Source organism: Marmota marmota, unplaced genomic scaffold (assembly GCF_001458135.2).
Source record: "Marmota marmota marmota unplaced genomic scaffold, marMar, whole genome shotgun sequence".
Classification (NCBI taxonomy): domain Eukaryota; kingdom Metazoa; phylum Chordata; class Mammalia; order Rodentia; family Sciuridae; genus Marmota; species Marmota marmota.
The window spans coordinates 27,842,533-27,870,332 of record NW_025999977.1 but is presented as its reverse complement, the minus strand read 5'-3'; the positions used below and the strand labels follow the sequence as shown (position 1 = coordinate 27,870,332).

At 35.7% G+C, this 27,800-nt stretch overlaps 1 long non-coding RNA gene across 1 annotated transcript; it reads right to left on the bottom strand.

Moving 5' to 3' along the window:
* Positions 1–690: 690 nt before the first annotated feature.
* Positions 691–11,903, bottom strand: LOC125617320. Its single transcript, XR_007348300.1, has 3 exons — positions 11,607–11,903; positions 9,884–9,998; positions 691–887 (listed from the first exon to the last, which is right to left on the bottom strand). It is a non-coding gene; the product is annotated as an uncharacterized LOC125617320 (long non-coding RNA).
* Between the last annotated feature and the right edge of the window lie 15,897 nt (positions 11,904–27,800).

The following is a 27,800-nucleotide window of genomic DNA, read 5'->3' as shown; positions in this document are numbered from 1 at the left end:
GTTCCCAGTCCCTTCCCCCCATCCCCACAACCCTACATCCCCACATCCCCTCTCTGTTCACACTTGTGCAAGGTGCACTGGGACAGCTTCTGCCCCTGGAATGGTCTCCTCACCTGCCAGTGCTCTGCCCTCCAGAGGGCTCAGGCCCGCAGCCCCCAAGGCTTTCACCCCAGTAGATGGCTTACCCTACTAACTCTGCGTTCATAAAAATCAGCCTTCTTCTAGAAACTACAGGTTTCCCTGTGTCGGATTTTGTGTATTTTTTAATTTTTTCACCCACGGGCCCCACGTCTCTCTGGTCAGCGCTCCCGCTCCTGCTCCCGCCTTGGCGGCCAAGCTGGCGCCACTCTGAGGTGTTATTTCTGATGCTCAAGTTACCGACTCTCTATAGCTCTAGGAATTCTGTTTGTTTTTCAATTCAGTGTTCTAATGTGTCTGTGAGGTTTCCTGGACACTCACCTCACGGAGGAGCCGTCTTCCGCCTTGGAAGCCCAGTACCAAGGAGCTGCTGGGCCTGGCCTTGCGGCCTGCTCCGCCATCTTGTCTCTCCCTGGAGCCAAGCGTCCTTCCCGCGCCGCCCAAGGTCACTGCAATGTCAGTTTCCGGAAACTGCTGTTGTCAAGGTCGTTGTTTTACTTTTCTTTAAAAAGGCATATTATTTCTACTGTCCTCTTTCAAGAATCCAGTTTTCTGGTATCAGAATTTGCCCTTCTTATTTTTCCTTAAGAAACCTGGTGATGTTTTTGCTTTCCAATGCATTATAGACTTTCATTTCTCTCCAGTCTTCATGTTGTGCAACTAGGTTTCATGAAACTTGAATGTTAGAAAACAAAAATGATTATGACGATGGCCATTTTCTTTTGCTTTCTTAGTTTCCATTTGAAACTCTGTAAAAAATGAGTTTTGATTTTATGTTGTATTCAATCTGGACAAATAAAAAAAATCATCATTTTTCTTTTCATTGTTTTTATTACATGGTACTGCCATCTATGGGTCCTATTCATAGAATAATTTTGATGTGAGGCCTAAAGAAATTTAGTACTTGAAACTTCAAAACTATCTAGTCCTCACCTCTTGTTTATACATAAGAAATGCAAGACTTTTAAGTAGCCTGATAAATATAAGTACATACCTGGTCCATACTAAGCTAAATTAGCATTCATAGTTAATATTTATGCTTGTAAAAGTAGTTATAAGTTTGCATTTTGTGCCTCTTTTACAACTTGAACACGTAAAATATCTGGTTCCTAATACCTGAAAGGTGCAAGCCTTTAAAAGTGAGGTAAAGATAACAGGTCATCTTTATATGTGTGTGTGTGTGTGTGTGTGTGTATATATATATATATATATATATATATATATATATATATATATTCTAAATATATACACACTTAACCACTTAAACATCCTTGTTTTGGCTAATTAATTTACATATTTGAGAATTTCTAAAGAATAAGACAAGCTATCTTTTTAAAAAAGTTTTAAATCCCATTACTTTGAGAAGATATTTACATAGAAAACTTCACTAAAGTGTTATTCAAAGGTCTGAGAAATAAGAATTCAATGTAATCTTTCCTTTCTTTGTGGTGATCTCTAAACAAGGGGATCGAGGAAGGACAACAAAAGTGCAACTGTTATTTCTGACAGTTACTGCAAAACTATTTTCAAAGTTTACTTACAAGAAATTCCAATGGGAAACTCAAAAATGTGTTTCTTCCCCCCACCCCCCACCCGCAAAAAAAACATGTTCAAATTTAATGAAACACATTTGACTCTAATGATTTCGAATCTTAAAAACCATATTTCTACTTCTTTTTTCTGACACCAATCCTCTTAGTATTCGCCAGTGTGATGACTCTGAGACATTTGCATTTTCAAAAAATCATGACATTTAATCATTTTAAAATAAACATGAGAATTTAAAATCTGTCTTTTAAAAACTGAAATTAGTGGTGGATCACCACACTCTCCCACCTACCTACTGATTTGTGACCTATTTTTAAATAATTCTCCAAGTTCATAGCTGAAACAAGGCAATTATGTGGTAGGTAACTATTTATTCAGAGAGAATAATAACTGAGGTAACTCGAGCTGTTGAGCAAGTCATAATAAAAGTGCTTCTTTCTATATTTATCTTCTAAGGAGACTTAATGGTTATTTTAATGATCTTTTGGCAGGTTGCAGAGAATTCATTTATTTCAGGAAATTCCTTTACTATGTAAGCTAAGCTAAACACTCTATATAGAAATTAACATTGTGCAAAGAATGGGTCTCAACTCTCCCAAAGAAAGCTCATAATGAATGTTTATTGTAGATGGAAATATAAATCATTGCTCAATGGTCTCTATGTAGAATTTGTTTGTTCTCATTTACTAATCACTTTATAAAAAGGTGGGAAATGATGTGAAACTGTTTCAAGTAAATGTAACCAAATTCTACTAGCAGTTGTTAAAAATTTAATAATAACCAAAAAAACACTTATAATTAACATTTATGGTGTGCTTATTATGTGCCAGAGAGTTTGGCTCCTGAGTTAAATTCTAAAAGTAACATTGTAAATTTGTTTTAGGGGCTGGGAATGTAGCTCAGGAGTAGAGAACTTGCCTAGCATACCCAAGATCCTATGTTCAATCCCTTACTAGTACTAGTAAATTAATTTATTTATACAAAGTGTTGGGTTAGATGCTGCAAGGAATTATAAGTAGAGTAATATGCAGTCTTGATTCCCTGAAAGGTTATAGTCTCTTATTGAAGAAACAATTTTATAAAGTCATTTTAAAATAAACATGAGAAACACAAAGCAAATCTATTCTCAGAACAGACAGAAGCCAATAGCTATCAAAGTTTTTGGAAGAGATGTCTTTACGGATTGAATTTAAAGTCACAGGTTGCATCAGAACAAAAGTTGGGGCTAGGAGTATATTACAGAAAGAAAAAAGTAAATCAAATAAAGTAAGTCAGAAATGTTGAGTGTGTTCAAGTGATATGAAGTTCCCTAAAAGTGAACATTAACTTTTAGAAAATAACCTCAAAAAATTGACTTACAAACACTGTGAAAGCCTTGTATATTAGGTTAAATTTGTAACCAATTTTGTCTTGAAGACATTCTAGATAGGAGAGAACACTGGGGAAGAATGTGCATTAGTTTGAGTGGTTGGAATGGACTGAAGAGGGAAGCCAGAATGATGATGGTGGAAAGAAATGAATGGCCAGTACCAGGAAATAGTGATAATAGGATGTGCTATGACTTAGCATTCACTGAGTGGGTGTTGGCAGGAGGGAGGAGTCAAACACAACACAAAGTTATGAATCAGAAGGACCCAGAAACAATGCTGACATGAGTAATATGGTAAAGAGGAAGGACACGTCTAGATAGAAAGAAGATAAGTTTCTAACAACGATATTTAACTTGGGGTACAAAAAAACACTCTACTGGATGTCCGAGAAGGCAGACGAAACTACAGTTCTTGAGGTCAGTACTGGAGAAGTTCACTTGAGTTGTATCCACACTGAATTAGAACTGGAATTGCTTAGCTATAATACGGGCCAATGAAAGAACCATTGGGAATCCTTGTTTAAAGGACCGCAGGAAGAAAGGTCATTAAAGAAGGCATACAGAGGAAAGGAGAGAATGAAGAAAAATGCTACAGAGAAAAAATAGAGAGAGAGAAAGTTTCAGGGAGGAAATTTGTCCACATTTGTCAAATGCTTTGACAACAAATGAGGGCTTCGAATAAACTATAGATCATCTCAATGATCTTTCACAGAGGATTTTATTAAAGACACCTTCCAAAATATTAATTAAAGACATGTCTTTTACCAACAGTGTCAGATTGTGTTCTTTGTTCACAATTTTTCATTTCCTCCCCGCTTTTGCAATTTTTTCTCAGTAGGAGGAGTGTAATTCCAACTCCTCTGACTTTGGGCTTAGCTTTATGACTTGTTTTGACTAAAAAATGTGAGCAGACATCTCTCAGGCCACCTTCTAGCAGGAGCATAAATATGCTTGTGTGCTAGGCTCTGCCTGTCTTGTGTGTGCCATGAGACCAGCAGGACCCAATAGACACCTCCTTCAGCCTTGGCCCTGGGGAGGAAAAACCCATGAAGCTAAACGCAGAAAGACCAGCCAAAGCAGTGCAGCTGACCGGAAGCTATCTTGCAAAATGAATCAGAAATAAATGTTCTTGTAAGCCGTTGAGATATTGGGCATGTCCATTACCCAAGCAAAAGCTAACACCCCCTCTCAAAAATAATCTGTTCAATTTTTTTAAAATTTAAATGATATTTTGTGATGTTCCTTATAGTATGCAAATTAAAAATAATTTACCTTACTCATAGGCATCAACCTGAGTCAACATTTGAAAAAAAAAAAAAAAAAGAAAGAAAAACATGCCTACTAACCCTTGTTCCTTTACGTATTTGTAAACATAGGTGAATCTTTGTAAACTATCTCCATTCATGTGATATACAAGGTATAAACAATGTTTTCTTTTAATCTGTCTCTATGGGCTCTTTAATAGTGATATAGCCACACTCTCTGTACTGGATTTACTGAGGAAACTGTTTTCCCTCTCAGTTATTGTTGGCAGAAGCTGCATCTTTCTGGTCTGTTCAGAACTCAACATTCTGTGCTGCCAAGTATACTATTACAATGTCTCTTAGGATTTCCTCCACGGCTCCTTTGTTCTTTGTGCCTCATTTATGATTTATGAGTTGGTTTATGGAAATGTAATGTCGCTCTTGACATATAGGTACAACACATTTAAATTATCCTCATTTAAATAAATAATTATCATGTGAATATGCTTAGGCATTTTTAAATGTAGTATTTTTCCCTTTGAGTTGACCTGAAAAAAAATAATGGCATAAAAATTAAAACATAGCACATTAGTATATAACACGTGCAATTTTTCCTCGACTACTCCAACTTGTGATATTACTAGAAACTAAAATTATGTCTTTAAAGATAGTGTATAGCTTTACAGTAGGAGGGTTTCTGTTGTTAATCATGTATCATCTAAATGTTACCTGAAACATATGGATGCTTAGTTACCTTTTTAAAAATACTGATAATTTGATTCTTCAGTTATAGACCATACAATATAATCAAGTTCATGCAAATGTATTCAAAGTAAAATAATCAACAGCTGTACATTATTTTCCTGTAAGATATTATTCGGGCAGTGCTCTCTGGTCAGAAGCATGTGGCTAATAGTAATCTGTTACATCTAAAAAAGAACAAAAATACTTTCCCCTGAATGCGCTGTTACTGGCAATGCAGAGTCTCCCCCATTACCAGGGCTGACTCACGTAGGAGGCAGCAGATGGCACAAGGAGACGAGCTGTTATGTCCAGGAAGATACAAAGAGGCTGGCATAGAAACATTAGTGAAAAAAGGAGAGGAATAAAAGGAAAGAAAATTCAACAGCTTAAAAGACAAGGCAAATTGAGGAGGGAAATCTTTCCACTGGAAAAAACACGGGGAGATTTGTTTTGAAAAATGTTTTTCATAAAAGGAAATTTGGATTCCAGAACACAGTACATACCCCAAAATCTCCTTTCCCTGGTTTTATTATGTAAAATGTTTAATTCTTATTACACAAGAGTAGTACATGATCATGTCCTCAAGAGTATATTCAATTACAGTTTCTATGTTCAGTGGTCATTAAATCAATATACTATGACAGCATGGTAATACTATTAGAACACGCTCAAAAAGCATAACTAGATCAGTCCTCAAATTTTCCTTTTTCCTTCCCTTGTATCATTCCTTTTGCACTAGTATAGAGAAATATGGCATTTCAATTCCACTGCAATTTCTTCCTTCAGCCATGCAGCCCTGTAAGTTTGCCTTTAACTAGGAACTTACTCTCCTAGGGTCTCCACAAAGGCAGCCCTGATCTCTGAGACTCTTGATTAAGCAAGAATCATGCTTCTTGAGCATTTATCCCATTCAGCCTCCAATTTCCACTCTTAATTTCACTGTGAAAGATGAAGAAGACATTTTTCATGGAAAATCAAACAGCTTGCATGATACACCTGCTTACACCCTTGCATTCTTACTTCCTTTTCAATTACTTCCTGAGCTCTATAATTTTCCTTCTTGATGATGCAGCTTCACTATTAAGATTTTATATAAAATACTGCCTCTGATTAAAGATACTATAGTTTAGGCACCCAAGATGCTGATAAGTTCTGACTTCTTTAACATCTATGTTTCGATAAAATTCATCAGCAGAGGTCATATAACTTAACAATCAATGAGGTATTGTATGTGTTAGACATTGTCATTTCCATTTTACAAATGGGAAAATCATACCTTAAGTTAAAATTAGTAGGTGGAAACACCAGCCAGGTTTGACTGTTTCTGAAGATTGTGTTTCCTCTCTGGTCCTGTTCTGTCTAGCGATCCAAATTATTCCCTGACCTTCCTTCTCACTTCCTGCTTCACCTCTACTTTCCCAACACATGACCATTCCAAACTGCTATGCACCTCTTAGTCTTTTCCCTCACTAATTCCTGCCTGAAAATTCTTAATAATTTTGAGGGGAAAGTACACAGCTCAAAAAGTTACCATCCATGTTAGTCAGCTTTTTGTGACTGGCTAAAGTACCTGACAAGAACACTCAGCAACATCTCATTATGTTGCCATCAAGTCTGAGGGTATCTCATACTCACCTGCAAGTACAGGACTGATTTCAAGACTTGTTCACAGGGTTGTTGGCAGATCTCAGTTCTTTGCTGGTTCATTTTGGTATATTTCTTTCTAGTCATGCTTTATCAATCTGTACCCTTTTTCAGCTTTATTCAACAAATATATTTGAGTGCTATGTGCTAGCTGTTATGTTACATACTAGATGTGTAACATTAATACAAAGCAGAAGCCTTCAGACAGTTCTCAATCCAGCAAATTATATCAGTGTTTAAATAAGTAATGCAATATAATGTGATAAGTGTGGGGATCTATAGGCCTCAATAAGCAGGTATCCTTCACGTTGGACTTAAAGGATGAAGAGAGTTCTGTTGGTAAGCACTAAGAGAAAAGCATCACACTGCCACAGTGTAATGGTGTGAGTGAAGCAGACAAGGGAGAAGGCAGGCAGGGACTAGCCCTGTGGAAGGTATCACATGCCATGAGAAGGAAGTTGGACATTCATTCCAGATACAATATAAAATCAGAAAGAGTTTTAAGTGGAAAAGTAACCTGATCAGATTTGCATTTCATAAGTCATGCAGGGAGAAACAGAAAAAAATTATTAGTAATGGGGACAGTCCTTGAGACAGTTAAGCCAGTTGAAAGGCCATAGCAAAGATCTAGGCAGTAAGGAAGAAGAAACCACCTATAAAGACTTTGGTCTAAGTATATCTGTACCACCCTTAAAGGATCAAGTCACAGATGTTCCTTCCAAGAAGACTGTCCAGCATTTCTCAAAGTGTGAGTTCTCATACCCGCATTACACACAGATTCCTGAGTCCCACCTTCTTGAATCTCTATCAACAAAGCAATCTGATGAGTTAAACAAGCATCCCAGATTTCCAACCCTAAAATGTTTGTGAATAACATTTCAATGTTAGCCCCAGGAAGTCTCAAGTTGTTACAATGTAGTTTTCTTTTCAACAGTCTGTAAAAGCAAAGTTAAGAGTCTCTGACCACTGAATAAAAAAGGAGTTCAAGCTACACCTGGGTGGGACTCAACACACCAGTGTCCTCCCAGGAAGTCCCAGCTGACAGAGAAGGATTCAGACCATTCAGACTTTACCAAATTGCACCCTGGACAAGGGTAATACGCTGGTAGTTGAGAGAAAACATAAACAACAACAAAAAAAAAAACCTAGGAATTTGTTGTCCTGTCTCCTATAATGAAGTCTTCAAGATGTTGTTGATTTAGAAGACATGTTCTCTTAACAAGGTTCATGAGAGGTATTTATTCCTTGCATTCTAAGTAGTTGTCCATGTTATGAACAACCAGATGGCTTTCAATTACCTTTGGAGTAACTGAACTGCTTAACTAATCAGATTTCCTGCTGCACAGAGACCAGTAGAACTTCTAAGTTCCCACCGAATGCCTGAGATTTAAGGGTGTGCTCTTCTGAGCTAGTTTTAGACCTATTTTGTCTGATGCTACTTTTTTTTTTAATCCTTGCCTTTTTTCACCTACTTCCAATTTATGTTCTTTATTTTATGTATTCTTGCAAACTACTTTATAGTGCTTTCTGGAACAAAGCATGTTCTAGGCAGACAGATGGTTAGGTAAAAAGATAAATCCTTATGGACATCATTTTCCTTGACTATAAAATGAAGAATTCAGACTAGGTGCTCACTAATGTATCATCTAGACTAAACCTAAAATTCTATCATAGGTTTTGGTACAACAATGAAATCTCCTCTTAAACATATCATTTTTCTGATGTGTTATTGCAACATTTTTCTAACCAAGAGTCATAAAAGTGAAGAAATACCTACTTGAAAAGCATTTTATATCTAAAAAATATAATTGGTTTTCATTCTATCTGGTTTTAGGATAGTGTTTTATGATTTATAAAACCAGTAAAAAAAAATAGAAAAATCAGTGTCAGTTAAACAAAAACAAAAACTCTACTTGAATTTTAATCAACTTAGTTTATTCTTCAGTCTTCTACCAAGTTTTTGTTTTGTTTTATTTTTTTAATTTTGTTGTTCCCTCTGTTCCTTTCACTACCAGTAAATGAGGACATGAAATTTTGACTTGGATGCAATTGAGTTTTGATTGTTCAACATTTATCAATATCAAAACATTAACAAATGTCCAAAATTTAAATATTATATATATATATATATCTTACCACAATTTTTAAAGTTAAAAAAAAATAACTACGTCAACCTGAAAAAGTGCTACCTTTACTCCTACCCTGAACATTAATACCTTCAAACTATTCTTTCACAACTATTCTTGAGCATATTCAGGAAACTATATAGAGTGGATTTATAGATTCTAATCTCCTTTCAATTATGCTGCTATTTAAAGAAATACAAATAGCAGTTCATAAGAATACATCTGTCACAGAATTATCAGGGAGCAATGGTTGTCACCTAAAGAATGTATAACATTTCTGTTATTTATTATCCTTAACAGATTAGAAATATTATACAGTGTGTTTTTCCTAGGGTGTACTTTCACTTGAAAATATTTCAATCAAGCATTACCCTTGCCTAAATGACATAGTAGGTGTTTTTCAGACTTCTGTCCAAACAAAATGTAATCACATTTCCTAAGAATATGTGGCCTTTGTTTTAGCTCAAAAAAGAAAGTCATATGTAGAAATATAGATGTAATTGGAGACAGAGATGGACTAGATATACAGTCACATATGCACAGAGAGAACTGTTACTGCCAAAATGAAAAGCTGATTTTGTAGGAACCAAAAGCATCAAAAAGACAACTTGAAGGGCTGGGGATATAGCTCAGTTGGTAGAGTTCTTGCCTCACATGCACAAGGCCCTGAGTTCAATCCCCAGTGCCACCAAGAAAAAAAAAATGCCAGCTTGATTAGGAGAAAGGAAGTAGGAGAAATTTAACCCAATCTTTATGAAAACCTCTTATATTTTCCTAAGGAGTTTGAAATAAAGTCCCACTGAATTCTTCCAACCTCAAAACAACACCAGCAGTTCAGACAAAGACTTGATTGTCCCTCCCTTCCACCCTTTTCCTGTTATTTTAACTTCCATTTCATTTCCCTGGCTGTAATTCTTAGTTCCCTGTCTTTCTTTCAGGCCCCACATTTGACCTCTAGTGATGTACCATTTGAACCTTCTCTATAACATGGTTACAGAAAAACTGGCACAACTCATCCTTATCACCTGCTTCCTGCTGACGCCCAAAGGACAAAGACACCCCAACTCCACCTGCCATGCCAGTCTCCCACGAAGGCTTCCTCTTCATGTGCATTTGCTGACAGGAAGTACCACCCAGGGCCCAGACCACATCCATGACAAAGGGAGAACCAGCTCTTTTCTGCACCTACAAAAAAAATATATATACATATATATTTTGGGAAACCATAAAACTAGGAGTAGCAGCACTGGTGCCCCAGTCCACATCACAGTAAATTCAAGGATAAAGAAAAGCTTTGCAGACTTGACCTTGGTCCATCCCAGATGGACTGAACATAGGCACAGAGTAGGCAGAGGCTCTTTCCAGGGGACCACTACACAAGAGACCCTCTTACACACTGCCTGTTCTCATGGCCTCCTACCTCTCAGAGTTGGAAGCCCAGGCTCAAGCCCCGATAAAACAGCCCCCAGCCCTCACTTCATTCCTGGCCTCTCCTGCTGGCCCAGGTTTGAGATGGAAAGAATGTAGGCACTTTTAAAAATTCACAACTTTGAATAAATACGACTAGTTGTCCAATTTTATTTTATCAAATATCACAGTTAGAAACTTCATTGCATATACCTGTGGTTAATTAACAAGTCCTTATATTAAAGCTAATACCCAAAACAGAAAAAAGAGAGTCATAAGAGACAGGTCTTAAATATATTCAAAAGAGTCTACGAGAACAGCCTCTTCCAGAGTACATTTAAAGTCTTATCGAAACAGTCTTTAATCAATGCAATTTAATTCACTAGCATAATGGCAATTAAATGTTGTTACAAATAGGAAAGATGGGTCATCACATTGTTACAAATAGTTGTTGTTCCCCCTTTTATGTATTTGTAAAATACAAGGTTGAACATGGTAATTTAATGCCTTTTAAACTGTCACCTAAATATCATGCTTCTTTTAAAATTACAGCCTCTCTTAGTCCTAATGAGTCATATGTCCATTACTGTTAAACCCAGGGCTCTGACTCCAGGTTAAAGAGCACCACATAGCTGATTCACATTTTCCATTTAATTGCTTTTTCTGGGTTCTTTCAGACTTTTAAGTGTGTCATTCATTTAATATATAGTGATTTTACATAGTTAGAAAAGTGAGCCAAGTTTTTTAACTGAAAGGTTAAGTTTTATTTGAGAATGTGCAGAATTCATCTTGGTCATCTTTATAAGGTTAGTGCATAGTACAGAGCCCGACACAATACAGCAACTAAACAGTGCTGCTGTGAACTGAGAAAAAAATGGGGGCATAATAGAGTCCTCCATATCTCTAAGCTAACATTGTGTCATGACCGTGGCATTGTTGCTTAGTCCTGCCCAGAAAGGGCTTGAAACCTCTAGGAGGATTGTTCAGTTATTGTTTGTTTGCTTCTGATTTTTTTGCTTCTTTGTAGTTTTCAAATTTTATTCATAATTGACATATAGTAATAATACATATTTATGGGGTACTCTGTGACAATTCAATATGTGCATACAATGTGTAATGATCAAATGAGAGTAATTAGCATTTCCTTGTGTTGAAAAGCTTTGAGCTCCTCTGTGATAGAGAGATATATAATAAATTTTTATAAGCTATAGGCACCATGTTGTACTAAAGGACACAACAGTATCTTCCTCCTACCTAACTGTTCTGGTAACATTGTTTTACCTCTCATTACCTTTCCTCCCCCGACCTTTCCTAGTCTCTACTTTCTGTTTCTATGAAAATAACCTATTTAACTTCCACAGATGATTGAGAAAATGCAGTATTTACCTTTCATGTTGTCCTCCAATTTCATCCATGTTGCCAGAAATGGCACAAGATTTCATATTTCTTCGTGGTTGAATAATATTCCATCATATGCATGTACCACATTTTACTTATCCACTCATGAATGCTTTGCTTCATTCAATATCTTGGCTTATGAATAGTGTTCTCAATAAATGGAGTGCAGATACCTCTCCTATTGTTTTCATTTCCTTTGAATGAGATTGCTGGAGGTTATATTTTAATGTGACACATTCTTCAATTCTAATATTTTGTGGATTATAAAGGAAATATAAGTTTAATTATAGCTTTTAGTGTAAAAAAAGGAAAAATTAGCTGCCAAAGTAAATTCACACATTCATATTATATGTCCTAATCTTATAAATGTTAAAATGTAAAAAAGAAAATTACTATCTCAAAACCAAGTGGCTAAAGTATAATGGTAATGACTTCTCTTGTTGTTATGATTTGTCTTTGTTCTATTTTCCAGCCCATGAAATATAGCTAGAATAGGATGTGTTCTTTGACATAGTGCATTGGGTTTTCCTATCCATACCCTCTCCTTTTCTCTCTTCTCCTCTCCTCTTCTAAGAAACAGTATTAAATCAGGAGTTGTGTTTTCCAATGGCCTTTCATTCAAAGTCTATCATACTATGGATTTCTAAAAATAGGAAAGAGCAAGAATCTCATGTCAGAACATAAAGGATAATACTTGTCAAGTACAGGTATAAAGGTACCTTAAAAGAATGAACCTTTGAATGTGTACACTGAAATTTATATAATGGAAATGTTTCTATCTGAATATGTATGAACCAAATTAAATTTTAAATTGTTCAATTTTTTTCTTCCCTATATCCTGGACTGAATGACTCTATTTTGAAAACTTAAAACATTCACACAATTATCAAAGGCAAGAAAAATAGCCTGAGAGAATAAGGAATGGAGGGGAGAAGAAATGAGAAACAAAGATAAACTATAGGCAAAAAGATACTTGAGAACTCTACAACATCCCAATCCACATCACCAATTGCTTTTTGTCCAATGACAAATGCCCGCCCTGAATTTATTTCTGAAATTTTAAATGCCCTGAAATTAATATCTTAACAAGGGACACAAAGCACAAAAACTCATCACTGAGTCTCCTAAACAAGATGCTTCAATGTACCTAGATGATCTTTAATTCAATTTTTAATTCTTCCCTGTCATTTAATATGCTTCTGAGTTGTTTCTCCCCAATAAGAGTTTTCATATATCCAGGAAATGAAAGCTAATTTTAGTTCTCATCTAAGCAAATCAAAGAGAAAGATAAACATGATCCTGTAAATAAAATAATGCAACATATTCCAATCTAATCTCAATGTTATAAGGCTGCCACTATTTTTATTTGTAAATGTGAATAAGTAAAAGTTGATTACACATCAATTGGAAAAACAGTTTTTTTTAACTCCCAATATACATTTTAATGCCATTATTTATATTTCTACATAATCAGTTAGAATGGATATGTTTGCAGTAAAAAATGATTCTCAAATGCTTACCTTCCATAAGTAAAGCAACAATATTTGAGTAATGATGATAGTCTCATTAGGACAATTCCTAATTTTTCATTCCAATTAATGATTCTTACAATACTGACTTCATACCAAAGGAAAAGTTACATATTTGTTACTAGTTGAAGATCACTTAGTCTGTCCCCCTGTTTCTATGTTTTAGGTGCAAAACAAATTATAGTTGGGTCTGTTCTTAAAAATATTTAGTGGAGATTCTACTGTCATGACAACAATTACTTCTAGTGACCAATTTCTGAAAAAAAAAATTAAAGTCAAGTAATTCCTACTCTTAGCTAAACTAACCCCGCTTTGAAATGTTAAGAGCCCAGATCCCAACTTGTAAAATTCCTTGAAAATTTATTTTTCTTCTTAGATATGCTAAATTTTTTAAAAAATTAAAAAAAAAAAAACTGGGACATGGGTGAGGTAGCTAGTGTTCCCTGTGTGTTACCTTCAAAGGAAGGATCTGGTATGTGACCACATCCCCTCTAAATGTCTGCAGAGTCCTGCATTTATGCAGAGTTTCCTATCTGTGCATAATGCTTGCTCACATTCTGGCTTTCTCATGGATTCTTCACTTTAGAAATAACTTCCCAAGTGCTTTGCATGTACTTATTGGGTAAACTGGAAAAGAGCTACAAAGCACTTTACTTGGTCATCATCCTGCCAATAAGTCAAACAAGAGTTGGGAAGACTTGGAGGGAATCATTTTCAGAATTTCTGCTTCACCACAATTATTCTCATTTTTTTAAAGAAATGAATATCTATAATTAGAAAAAGTTAGATCATGGGGGCTCTTCTCAACAGTCAGAAATTAAGAGACTACATTAAAACTTCTTTGGAAACAGTAAGACTTTTTTTTATTCACTAAGATAAAAGAGAACAATACCCAGAAGTGACCACTAGGCAAAATTGCCTGAGACTTGAGACCAAAATAAGATAGCTAGATTATTCAGGAGAAAAGAAAATGTTTGATATGTAGCAAAAATGAAGGAGGAGAAAAAGAAGTGCCAAATATTACCTGAAGAAGTATACCTATATGAGAAACTGTGTTCCAACCCAACCAGTTCTCTAAAAATTGAAATTACTTAGTTTTTACTTTTGTTTTGTCAATTTTAAGAAAGCTGGCATAACATTTTTTTTTTATTAAACCACTTTGTGGTTAATTCTCACCTCAAATTTTCTCTAGTGAGGATTAGCAACTGTAATATCCTGCTACCACTATGACACCACTAAGATATAGAAGCCACAAGCTAACTCCTAACTGGGAGATGACACTTTAAGAGCTGTAGGAAAGCCATTCACAGCAACCTAACCATGTAAGGAGATGTGTGTATATAGTCCATTTATAAAGTATGTACATACACACACATACATGGAAATTATGTATGTGTATGTTACGTATATGCAGATGTATATGCATGTATATGTATAAATACATATACCACAAATCAGATCATTTACTAAATCACAGCTAAATGAAAACATTGTAAATTGCTCCCATCCTTCATGTCCTATCTTACTAATGGGGCATTTTTTAAAAAATATTCACAAAAGCATAACCAAAAATGGTATAAAAACTTCTCTTTTATGACACAATTGAAATGACGTCTTTAGTCATAAATTTTGGTTGACATTGAATTTTACAGTGTTTTTGCATCTAAGCTCACAACTATTATGTTTTGATAATTTCTGTACTTAATTCTCCTATAAAACCATGTTTTCTCTTGGTATGGGACAGTACTAGTTTTTTAATATTTATAATCTTAGTTTGTTCTATTCAAAATGTTATTTCTTTTGAAAATATTTTGCCTTATTTTCTTAAAATTCCAAGAATATTTTGGAGGGAAAAGTAGGCCTGACAATTTCCAAAATAAGAAAGCAAGCAAATTATTTTTCTTGAGATAGTGAAATATAAGTATAAACCCAAGAGGAGGCTGCTGATAAGTTGCTAAATTTTTCATTAGCCTGCAAGATTCATTTAAGAAATATCATTAAACATGGTATAAATGCAAAGTCCTAGGTTAAAACTCTATGAATTTTGATAAGAATGCTGGTAAGATTAGCCACCCTCGGGTTTTGGAGGGTAAAACACTTTGAGGTTTTTCCTGTGTTCTGAAAGCAAGACACTGCATTATAAATAATTGTTAAACGGTTAACTTGTTCATTTCCTGAATACCATAATACACTTAGAAAATCTATTGGCTTAAAACATCTACTTATAGAATTTAGAAAATCTACTTAGAAACCATATGAACATGCTACTTTTAAAATATTCTTATTTGGGCTGGGGATGTAGCTCAGTGGTAGAGCATTTACTAACATGCATGAGGCCCTGGGTTCAATCCCCAGTATTGTAAAATAAATAATAAAATGAAATGTTGTTGTTTAATCCTTACTTAGCCATGTCCTAAAAACTGGCTGTTAAAGCATTACGCATAGTAAAATAATTGGTTAAGTAGTATTATTCCCCAGTAACTGTGCCCTTTCTGGGGTCCTGGGCTAAAGTACAGGACAACAGTTGGTTTGTTTGTACTATAAGGTATTAGGCTGTATATAAATAAAGCACTTTTCATGCTTCACAATCCCCACCTCTTCTGTCACCAAAACTCCACAGACCTGAATGGTCAGAAAGAATGTTCCCAGAAGAGATAGAAGTCAGGGAGGTGAGGGAGGGGATAGGGATAAGATTTAAATCACAAATCTTGTCCCACTGCAGCAACGTGTTGCCTTTGGGACTTCATTTAAATCAGATCTGAATGTCTTCTTGTAAGCTTTGGAAATCCTGTGATGAACTACATGCTCCAATTAGTACTAAAAAAGTTCCTCTATGGGCTTTGTAATCACCAACATCTTGGTGTGAAGATTATTGCTTAGATTCTAACACTGCTCCCCAACGTCCAGCTAACACAAAGAGTATGTAGATTCTAAAATGTCCAGCTGGATCTGTATAAATGTGCTCCAGTCACAAAAGGTGGCTATAAAATATTCTAAAATAGGGCTGGGGATGTGGTTCAAGCGGTAGCGTGCTCGCCTGGCATGCGTGCGGCTCAGGTTCGATCCTCAGCACCACATACAAACAAAGATATTGTGTCAGCCGAAAACTAAAAAATAAATATTAAAATTTAAAAAAAAATATTCTAAAATAAAGAAGAATAGAATATTACACAAAGCATCACAAAAGCAGTCTCCCAAGGAGAAAAACAGAAGGAAAGGAAAGGTCTGCCTTCAAATATCTGTACATTATAATCATCATGCTTCCATTTTTAGTCCGTTGGCTCCATTCTTCAGCCAGACCCTCAATGATTCATCCACATGTTATAAGGCCATTTCATGCAAACATACACATCTCCACCTAGGTACTCAAGATTTATTCCAGTGACATTCTCTTCTCCCTTCTCCAATTACACCATAGCATCTTTCAAAACCATGTAGGAGAAGCCCACCAAGAAATTTTCAGAACATTTCAGTTCATGGTGATAAACCAATAGAACAGTTATTCCATCAGACATCAGAATGTAAGAATTCTGACCTTGGCTTTCCCTCTCATTTAGACAAAATACTTAATATTCTGACTCTTCATTTTCTTATGTGGCATGGACCTTATGCTCTTGGCTTCCTCATTACTTCCCTAGTTACTCAGGGCAACAATGTACCTGCTAAACAACCAAGTTCTAGTCCCTCTCACTTGGTATCATGAAAGGACTAAATGTTGAAACCTAACACATAAGAAGATGTGCTATGTGAAATTGCCTCGAGGCATCTTAAAAGACTGATAGAGCTGGAAATTGCTCCTCTTTTATATTTCTCTTGTTGCTTAGAGCACAGACATGATAACTAGTATACCTGCGGCCATCTTAAACCATGAGATAAGGAAGGAAACCAAACTCCAAGGTGGTACAGCAGAAACATATAGACTCCTGGCTCCCTCATGGTGGTTGAGTGGCCATCCCATCCCTGAACATAATGCCTCCAAACAACTTCCACTGGAAAAAGAAACTTCTTCTTGGGTAAGCCTCTGTTGCTTTGGTTTTTTTGTTATATATACCTCAGGTCAATTCTATGTGAAACTAAGTTATAATTTTTTTTCAAACTTGAAATTTTATGAAGCCTCCTCCATATTGACTTTTTTTTAGATTTTTTTTTTAGTTGTAGTTGGACACAATACCTTTATTTTATTTATTTATTTATTTTCGTGTGGTGCTGAGGATCAAACCCAGGGCCTCACACGTGCTAGGCGAGTGCTCTACCACTGAGCCACAACCTCAGCCACCATATTGACTTTTTGATATAACTATTGTCCAGAAAAAAATATATATTTATTATAGAAAAAGAATAAGTAGTGCTTCTAAAAGCAAAATCTTACCAGACAGAAGCACTAACTTCAGACATATTTTTGGTAGTTCTTTGTAAATATTTCTAAAGATGGTATAATAGAACAGACATTCGGAACTGTAGTTCTTTGTATAACATTGCTTAAATGAAGCCCTAAGCAGAGTTATGAGGTTGATTCATTTATTAATGAATGACCAGGACCTCATTATGTCAACACCTACACTTTTTATTCTTTTTAATAGTAATTTGTCCATTCTGATCTCTCTTCCCTTTATACCTTCTTTTTAGATGCCACTTCTATTCAAATTCTGCAACGACTTATGAGTCACAGACCTGACCCTGTTAACTCAGCTATGCCAAGGAGCAGGAACACACTGCTCAAAGACCAATTGGTTTGCCTGAGTTTAAGTTCAGAGCCCTTTTCAATAACATTCTTCTCCTAGGCAAAGAGGCACGTTAAGATGTCCCTCTATGGAATGATGTGATAAAGGGCTAGGATTTGGACAGAAAGCAGGAGAAAAGAGGTGGTTTGTTAAGAAGTGCTTTGACAATCGGAATCGGGTGTTATTCTTTCCCTCAAAATCTCTTCCTGCCTTCTAAATGAAGTCTCTATAGATAAGCACAATGAAGGTCACTAGCCTCCAGAGACAGAGCTAAGGTCTCTCAAGTGTGCAATCACTTGACATTTTGTCCTTGACATCCAAAACAAGAAAATGAGCTTGGTTTAACTTGAGAAACCTCAGTTATTACAGTCTGAGAATTATAAAATTGGTATCATTTTGTATACTTGAAACTTAGGCCATGCTTATCAACCCTATGAAACCTTCACTCTTATTCTAGTCAATGTGAGCTACTTCATCTTAGATAGAAACTTTTCACTGATGTTATGAAAGTACCTGATCTAATATTGGCATCCTTGATGTCCATACCTTGATTCTTTCTCAGATATAGCATGTCTGAGATACCAGTGCTACACACAGCTCCAGATGCCATATTAGTCAGGATCCAGCCACTAGGAGATATAGATATATATCAAGATACTTACTGCAAGGAATGGGGTTATCCAATTGTGGGTGTGTCAAGGTAATCCACAGATCTGACCATCCAGAAAGGCATGCTGGAACTCTCAGGCAAAGACTGAAGTCCACCAGCAAAATATGTTCTTTTTTTAGAGAAGCCTCGGATCTGTTCTTAAGGCCTTTGAATGATTGGATTGGACTTATAAAATTATCTAGCATACATTAAAACGCCTTCACAAGCCACTCCTAGATTAGTGTTAGAACAACCTGAAACTGAAGCCTACCCACAGTGACACATTTTTAAAAATAAAAATGAAAACACCCTTCCTTCACAAACTCTTTGTCTCAAACTCTTAGGAGCAATCTACAAACTCACCCTCAGCCCTGGATTTCTATCCCAATCAATAAATAATGATTTAACACAGGCCAAACCCATTAGAAATTTTGGTCTTCTGTTGGAGATTTGCAAGGCCTTTTCGTTGCAGTTCTCTCTCACTTTCTTAGCTTTTCATGCCTTAATTCTCCACAATTAAAACAGAAAATTAGAAAGTGCCTACCTGGTACAGCACCATCTTTACTGAGGTGATAGCAAAGGAAAGAAAACTCCCCAGGTCCTGTGCCATAATTTTCTCAACTATGACATAAGGGGAAATAGGAGAATGAAAAGGAGACATGGATTTTCAGTTCAGCTAATCAACCTCACTCCCCAAGGCAAATGTCACCCAGAGTGAAGCTGAGGCAGTGCAGATCCTCTTTCCTCTCCTAGTCGTTCTAGTTTGTGATTCATCACAGCAAAAATACACCCATTCTGTCTTGTACCAGCTGTCCCTGGGGCTGCTGCTTTTCCCTCTCCATAGTATCCTAGCAGAATTAGCCAGATTTTTTGCACCTTAGGGAAAGGATTAGAGTCCCAAATGAGGATGACTTTTCTATAAATGAAAATTATTTAGGTGTTCAGTTAACCTTCAAGGACTGTGGATGGAGTAGGGGAGGAGGAAAAACATATATATATATATATATATATATATATATATATATATACTTTTTATTTTATATGTATATTATATATATATATAATAAAGGAGGTCAAAGCAGTGATGTTTATCTTCAAAGACATAGGATTGAGTTAAAAATTTCTTTCATATATTGATTGTATGAACTTTGACAAGTATTTAAACCCTCTCATGCTCAGCTCTCTTGCCTGTCAATAGGGTTACAGACTTAATAATCACTGCATTCTCTTACAGTGATTATCTTTGATGATCAAAGCTCTCTTTGATCTTATGGACATGGATATAGCACAGCATGGAGAAGAGCTGGCCAAAGAAAGAATAGGAGTGCTCTAGTTTCCATATACATGTTGAAGGCTTAGTCCCCAGCCTCTGGAGCTATTCAGAGGTGGTAAAACATTTAGGAGCTGAGCCTAGGGAAAGTGAGGCCATTGGGAATATGCCCTGAAAGGAGATGTTGGGGCACCAATTTCTCTCTCTCTCTCTCTCTCTCTCTCTCTCTCTCTCTCTCTCTCTCTTCACTTCTCTTCTCTTCTCTCCCTTTCTCCCTCTCTCTCTCTCTCCCTCCCTCCCTCTACCCTACCACCATGAGGTGAGCAGCCTCTTCTGCCATAATTTATCACCTCACCACAAGCCCAAAAGCAAGGAGCCAACTGACTGTGGACTGAAACCACCAAAGCTATGATCCAAATCTCACACATTTTGTCACAATAAGAGAAAGCTGACCAACATAAAATGTAACTTAAAGAATTAAATGAAAAGGAAAGAAGGAAAAGGAAATGAATAATGAATGAGAGAAGAAAAAGATGGGGTACATAGGCAAAGTACAGAAATGTAAATATGTATAAAAATGGAAATATGTGAAATCTGGCAAATGGGAGAGTTCTTGACCCAACTAAAGAAGGTAGCTATTATTCATCCCAATCCAACAGCTGTCATGAAGAATAAAGATCTGATGTCACCAGTTTTCAGACTTTTCAAGGGAATCCTGAAAGCTGGATTCTTTATGATGTCTTCCAGTTTTTAAATGTGGGAAAATTCATTCAAATTTATAAAAACAGGATGCAGAACAAATAAAATGTGGTTGCAGGAAGATCATCATTTTAGGATGAGAAAAGAGAAGCCCTCACCTCATGCATAATATTTGAGGAGGCACTGAAAACCTCAGTTATCAAGATAATTGATATTGTATGACATATTTTTAAAATAAAAACACAAAATGCATTAAGAGCAATATATCAAAATGTAAAATCAATATCCGACCCTGCACTTGCACATCTCACATCTTTTAATTCACCCTAAATCCAGCTTTGAATCCTTTAAAGCCCCTGGCCTAAAGGCTCATTGAGAGGGAGCAGGATGGTGTCATAAACATAGAAAAAATAAATAAAGGCAGACTGGAGGGTGAGGACAATGAATTCAATAACAGCCATTTGATCTGAGATATCCCATGTGGGTGTGCTGGTGAATGAGCCTCCAAGCATATGAAAATGGGAGAGTGACATCAGCAAATGGAAGAAACATTATTTCTCATTCAGTATCTATTATATGTCAGTCTACATATATCACCTCTGTTACCAACAATTCTCAGTGTGACTCTTTAATTATGAAGTATAATCTCTAGAGCTTTTTAAGTGGATATTGGATTTACTGCATCAAGGTCAGATGTATGGTCAATGGTACAACTGACTTTGTATGACTTCCAGGTTTGTCTGAGTCCAAAATCCATTCCTTCCAGTAAACTGTACTGCCTAAAGCAGGGCACATACATTTGTATGTCATCCATTAGAGGAAATGTTGGAAGCCCAAGGGTTGGATGAGATTCCCAAAGAGCTTAAGTGATCCTTGCTATTAATCAAGCCTGCTTCATTATCCTAATTATGCCCTCCAGGATAAGAGCCCTGCCAATCCCCTTCTGAGAACTGGAGTCCTTCTTTGGGATAGAGCCTCTCCAATTACCAACAAACTTCCCCGCAGTCAACTAGTCTTCGAGTATTAGTAACCTCTGAATTCTGTGCTCTACTCCCATGTAAAGTTACGGGCTTCCCTCCATACTTACTTACTATACTATACATACATACTTACTTACTATAGCATTTTTGTTAAAACTACAACCAGTTTCTATACTCTCTGGAGTTCCCTGACCACCCGTTTCTATTAGGATTGTGTCCACCACAGCCACCTGTTGCATGAAGAATGAGTTCCAGATCATAACTTTTCCCAGTATGACCCATTCAGAAGCCCATTAACCAGGGCAAACACAGCCAAGACTGTCTTATTTCCTTAGCTTCTCTTAAATATATGACCTATTTTTTAATGGGCTATATTTTTTTTTGAAATAAATGTTTTGTACTCCCCTCCATACATTTCCTAAGGTCATGTCCTTCCTTTGGGCCATCATTTCCCCTCCACTCCACCTGTATGAATTCTATCCATTCTTCTAAGACTAGCTGACAGTCCACCACCTGCTGGATGGTGAAACATTCCTTCACCAGCCAAGACAACCAATCACCCTGCCTATGAATTATAAAAGCTTTGTTTCTTTAAATGCTCATTTTCCATCTTTAATGAAAACATATCAGTCTTAGTTCCCAAACAGGATATTACTGTTCTTTAAGGACAGAGTTCTCAAACCTTTGAGAATATCCCCAAGGCTTCAAGTATATAAAGGGGCTTCCATAGATACTCACTGACTAATGTGTTTACCCATCGGGGAATCCTCAGCACACAGGACTTTTTTCCTAATTTCTCTCACTAAAGTAGGTATAGCATTCCTTGAACATTCCAGGAATATTTTAAAGATAGTGCAGAGAATTTTGAAATAACAAATGATTTATTTTCTCTTTAGGTTTCCTTTCCATCATCCTGAAGCATTTTCTGCCCACAGTAAAGGAAAATCAGATCCACCTAAGGAAGAAGAGTATAAATAAAGGAAATCCCTAGCAGACAAGATAAAAAAATAATTGTAAGGTCCTTGCTTAGCATCTGTATGGCCATAATAAGTGACAGCCACCATTGTAAGAAAAATTTTGCTTTCCTGCCCAAGGGCTTTTCTGAGAAAGGCTCACCACTCCCTCATACCAACCCAACCCTTCACCACCTGCATTAGGACTCACTCAGCTCTAATTCCTGAGCCTTCCCCATAAAAGTCCTGAACCCCAAGACTGTTTTGCCTCTATCTATGAAGATATATGCCTTTATTTGTCAGCTCTGACAAACAAACTCTACCTGATCTCCATCTTTCATATCTCACTTGCCCATCTCTTGGTTCTTTGCTTTCCTTTCAATAATAATAATAATAATGCCCTTCAAACCAAGACAAAAGGAACTAAGTAGAAAGAAATAGGTAGGAGGTTATTTAGTCCTCCTGTCTCCTGCTTTGTTCCCAAGTTACCCTCAAAATCAGGACCAAATTCAAGGGGGGATGATAAGAAAAGCTCAGAGAGGCCAGAAGGCCCCAAAGTAGAGGAATTGTGTCATTTTTTGGAATTATAGTCATAAAACCACCTTAAGTAAGGCCCTGAATGAACATAGAGCAAGAAAAGAGTCAGGATGATGTGATTTGGCCAACTCAAGTAAGCAGAGGATGCAGAACTCCTAACGGGTCCCAGTGAGATGTCAAAAGTGGCAGAGTTCCAGTTTGTGAGCTCAATAATGAAGTCACTGCAGATAGAGGACAACTGATCCTGTGGTAGAATGCTTGTAGGAGAGATCATTCAAGGAAATGATCAAAGTAAAGTCTCATCTAGAATCTGGGAAACCATGATCAATGAGAGCTGACATGTTCATCAAAGAGGATGATTAACCAAGAAAAAGGCTATCATTGTATCCTGGCATGCCAAAGAACAAACCAAGAATCACACCAGCTATCTCCCATCAGCAGCAGAAAATAGATAGCAATAAGGACAGACTGTCACCCAGGAGCCATCAAAATAAATCCCTCAATGGGAAATCAATAAATGTTAATGGTGCTCTCCTTCAACTCTACATGGACATGGGTTCTTTCTCCAATATGAGAACTATCTTAGGCAGGGTGAGAAAGGACTTAGACTATTTGCAATCCCCTTTTAAAAAATTGTTTTAAATTGGAAAAAAATTAAATTACTTTCTATTAAAAAATTAAGTTTTTCTTTCCTCCTAGGAGTCTAAGAGCTTGGGGACAAACTATGTGCTTCATAAAATAAAGACAAGTAGACAATTTTCCTTACATATCTGAGTTATAGTGTGCTAATATTGGCACATATGTACCCTCACAATAAATTTACAATGAATATCTTGTAGAGAACTTTAAGGAGCAACTTACATTACAAAACTAAGAACAGTGAGTCACTATATGTATTTTAATCACTTTGTTTTCCGGACTGACTTAAAGTAGGTTAAGAAAAAAAAAATTCTTAACCAAGAAAAGGATAAAGATTACTATGACATGAGACTTCAGTGAAATTCTGCCCTATTAGGTTTTGCTAAGAAGAGGAAAGTGCCAGATGAGGGGATTTCAGAGATGAGTTATTAGATTTTCAAATTAGTGTAATGAAAATTACCAAGGACTATGAATTTAAATGAGCTGTGTGGCTTTTTTCTTAAGTTTTAATATAAAATAACTGTTCATTTCTTCAAAAAATAGTTAAGGTTGCTGATTCTTTTGCATAAATCAATATGCTATGAACAATAAAGCTAATAGCCCAGTAAAGTCTATAAAATGTAGCAGCATAGCTATCTGCTTCCAGGGCTTTATTCCAGGAGCTAAATAGCAGTTTCTATTTCTAGTCGACTACTGTCTTTATCAAATTACTTCCTTGACTCAGTGACAGCTTTCAAAGACAAATCTTATAAAGGAAAGATTTAATTTTTCATTTTTGTTCTTTATAATTGTTAAAGTAATAGCATTGACCATTATTATATTTTGAAGGGTATATTTCATAATATTGAAAATAATCATTTACTTATGAAACTAGTTACATAAAACACTACTCTTATGATTATTCATCACAGAAATATACACAGGTCTTCCTAACTTCGCTAAGGTTATGCTACCATTCTTCCTAGTCATCTACAATATTAAGTTCTAATATATGCAAAAAAGCAGTTTTGTCCAATGATGAATAATCTGTATTTTTACCATTGTGCTCTTACTCATGTGGCCTTTCCAAAAAGAGATCCAAAGAAACAAATACAGCAAAGTATCATTAAAGAAAAACTTCTACCAGGGATGGAGGATAACCATCCTGCAATTTTAGATTATTATGTTAAATGTACTTTATTAAACATAAGATGGTAATACTAATGGATGTTCGCCCCTCAGCTTCTTCTGTGGAGCAAAATGTGTTTTTAATGAGTCTCACATACTGGTTATGTTTATCTGACATCTATTTGAAATTGAAATGGTTTAAAATATTATGTAGAAAGTTTTAACTCTAATAACCCAAAACCACTTTAATCAGAGAACTGCTTTGTATCTAATTACAGTGCAATGTTGCTTATTTTTATTCTAACTCTTTAAAAAGTTAGCAGAACAAATTGTTCATTATGCATTCTGACGCCATGATCATTTAAAGTCCCATAAAACTTAAACCAGATTTTTTTTTTACTGTTGTGCAAATAAGGAAATTGAACCAGATGATTCTTAGGATTTCCAGGATTCTTAAATTAGCTACTCTGTTTTAACTAATTTTTAATGCTACAATTCAATCAGAAGGACATCGTCTTTAAAATGACTTAAAATATGGAATAGTCACGGCAGACACGCAGACTGTAGGAGCTCAGAGTGAGCTGAGACTTGGACTGTCCCTCTGCCATCACATTTCCTCCCATCCTAAATATGGAGAAGTCTGATAAGCCCTTCAGTTTCTAAGCTAACAGAGGCTGATCTGGGAGTGGCATGATTTAACCCTTACTCTCAGGGATAACTCGGAGCAGTCTTTGTCACAGAGAGTGAGTCAAAGGGACCATCAGTCTTATTTGGACCCCAGCACAGTCTGATTCATCTCCAGATCTGCCTGGGCATCCCAGCATGCTGACAGGGAACTCACCAAAGTGACTTCTGGAGGGAATACTGAAATTATTAATAATTAAGATACTTGTGTTGGTGTGTGCAAAACACATATACATATCCAGAGAACTTAGATCAACTTGTCCACTTTGAGAGTTCCATTTTTAACCTAAGAAATGAAAGGACAGCACTAGATGGTTTTTAAAGCCTCTGCTAGTTCAAAAATACTATGATTTCTAGTCAAAGCCCTTTCTTCCTCTCTTCAAAATACTGATGGAAAAGACACAATATATTTCAATTAAAAAAGAGTATAATTTTAGAATCTCAATGTATAATAAGATTTATTATACCAAGCCTAAAGTTTAAAGGCTTTAGTATTATTAGTTGTCCAAAGGGAGAAATCAATATGAACTCAAGGGCTTAAGTAGAAATATTTTGGGGGATAGTAGAGGATAGGAAAGGCAGCAAAATACAACAGACACTAGTATGGCAGTATGTAAAAACGTGGATGTATAACCGATGTGATTCTGCAATCTGTATATGGGGTAAAAATGGGTGTTCATAACCCACTTGAATCAAATGTATGAAATATGATATGTCAAGAGCTATGTAATGTTTTGAACAACTAATAATAAAATAAATAAATAAATAACATACAAAAAAGTAGAAATATTTTGTTTTATTTCTGTCATTGGAAGTAATTCAGCTCAAAATGTTTGCTCCTCATCAAAATTCATACACACTCCTTTGTGTCAAAAGGAACAATGAAATTTGAAAGTAATTCTTCCTATGCAAATTATCATGAAAGGAATACAACATCTCACTGTGGTCAGAAAGGACACTCTCAAAATGTGTGTGATGTTGGGGACAGTTTACAGGATTCATTGGCCACCTTCCAAAAAATCAAAAAAAGAATAACTGCAGCCAATTGATATAAAATGAGCAATTAAATGTTCATTATATTGTGTTTTTATAAAAAAGATGAGTAATTAACATAAAACTATAAAAGAAGTAATCCTTCTAAGATAGAATCCCTTTGAGTTAATTTTAATATTGGGAGGAAGTTAATATATATGATTATTCTGCTCTATTAAATATATAAAACATGTAAAACTACTGTCCTTCTCCTACATAAATAGAATATACACAAAGAATTTAAGTCAACAGTCCAAGTAATGACAGAAATTGTTCCAAGAACAGGTAAGGCTGGTCATTGCTAGTGGGCATACAATAATCAAATGGAAAGATGCCCCAAAGCTAATCAGCACTGCTGGCCATACACAGAACAACTGGGTTCCAAGAGAATGGATTAGTCTAATATTCTAAAAGGGAAATGTTTTTAGGCAGGCTTCTTCCCTTGTTTCCTAGGAGATGGAACTTCAACGACTTTGCTAATTAAAATAAAGCACTGATATATTATAGGTGTAATTTTTTAGTAATGCTTGCAAAGCAGGTCGAAATAAAATCATTTCAGGACAATATATATAATATTCTCTAAGGGGAACTTAACCTACCATTTAGAGGTAAATACCAAGTTCTAAATAATCAAAGCATATGCAAAAAGGACATAGTGAACTTAGAAAGTTCATTACATAGTAGGTTTATTTCTTTCAAATGGAAGTCAGACTAAAGCATGACATCTCAGCTTGAGTAATTGCCACCAGATTTCAATAGATGATAATTCAATATCCCAATAAAAAGTAGTTACTTGATAATTCAAAACACGTAACCTTGGAAAGTTCAAGATATAAATCTAACCCTAGGAAGGAAGGCAATTTTAACAACAGTATATTCTAAGGCAATAAGCAGTAGACCTAAATCCACAGTCATTATCTCTATAATTCATTTAATAATGAGTATACTAAGTCTTATAATAACTTTGGTAATATATATATCCCTTTATCCTGATTTTAAAATGTTTAAATATTATAACAAAAATCTGATACACAAGCTTTTGATTTTAATTAAATACTTAGGAGAACCTGATGAAATACTTTTGTAATCAATATTTTCATCTCTAAAATTTTAGCAAGATAAATTTGTGTTTTTGCTTTAAGCTTTAGATACAAAGTAAATGCTTTATTTCTACTATGCACATAGGAACTTGAAGAGATGTTGCTAAAACATCTTTTTAAATAAAGGATGATTTGCTATGGAGCTTCAAGTTTAAGATTTTTAAATTGTCAAGGAACATGATATTACAGAATAAAGTTTATATTTTTACCATACATTTGTGCAAAGCCATTTCTTTTTTTTTTTTTTTTTTAATATTCATTTTTTAGTTTTCTGCGGACACA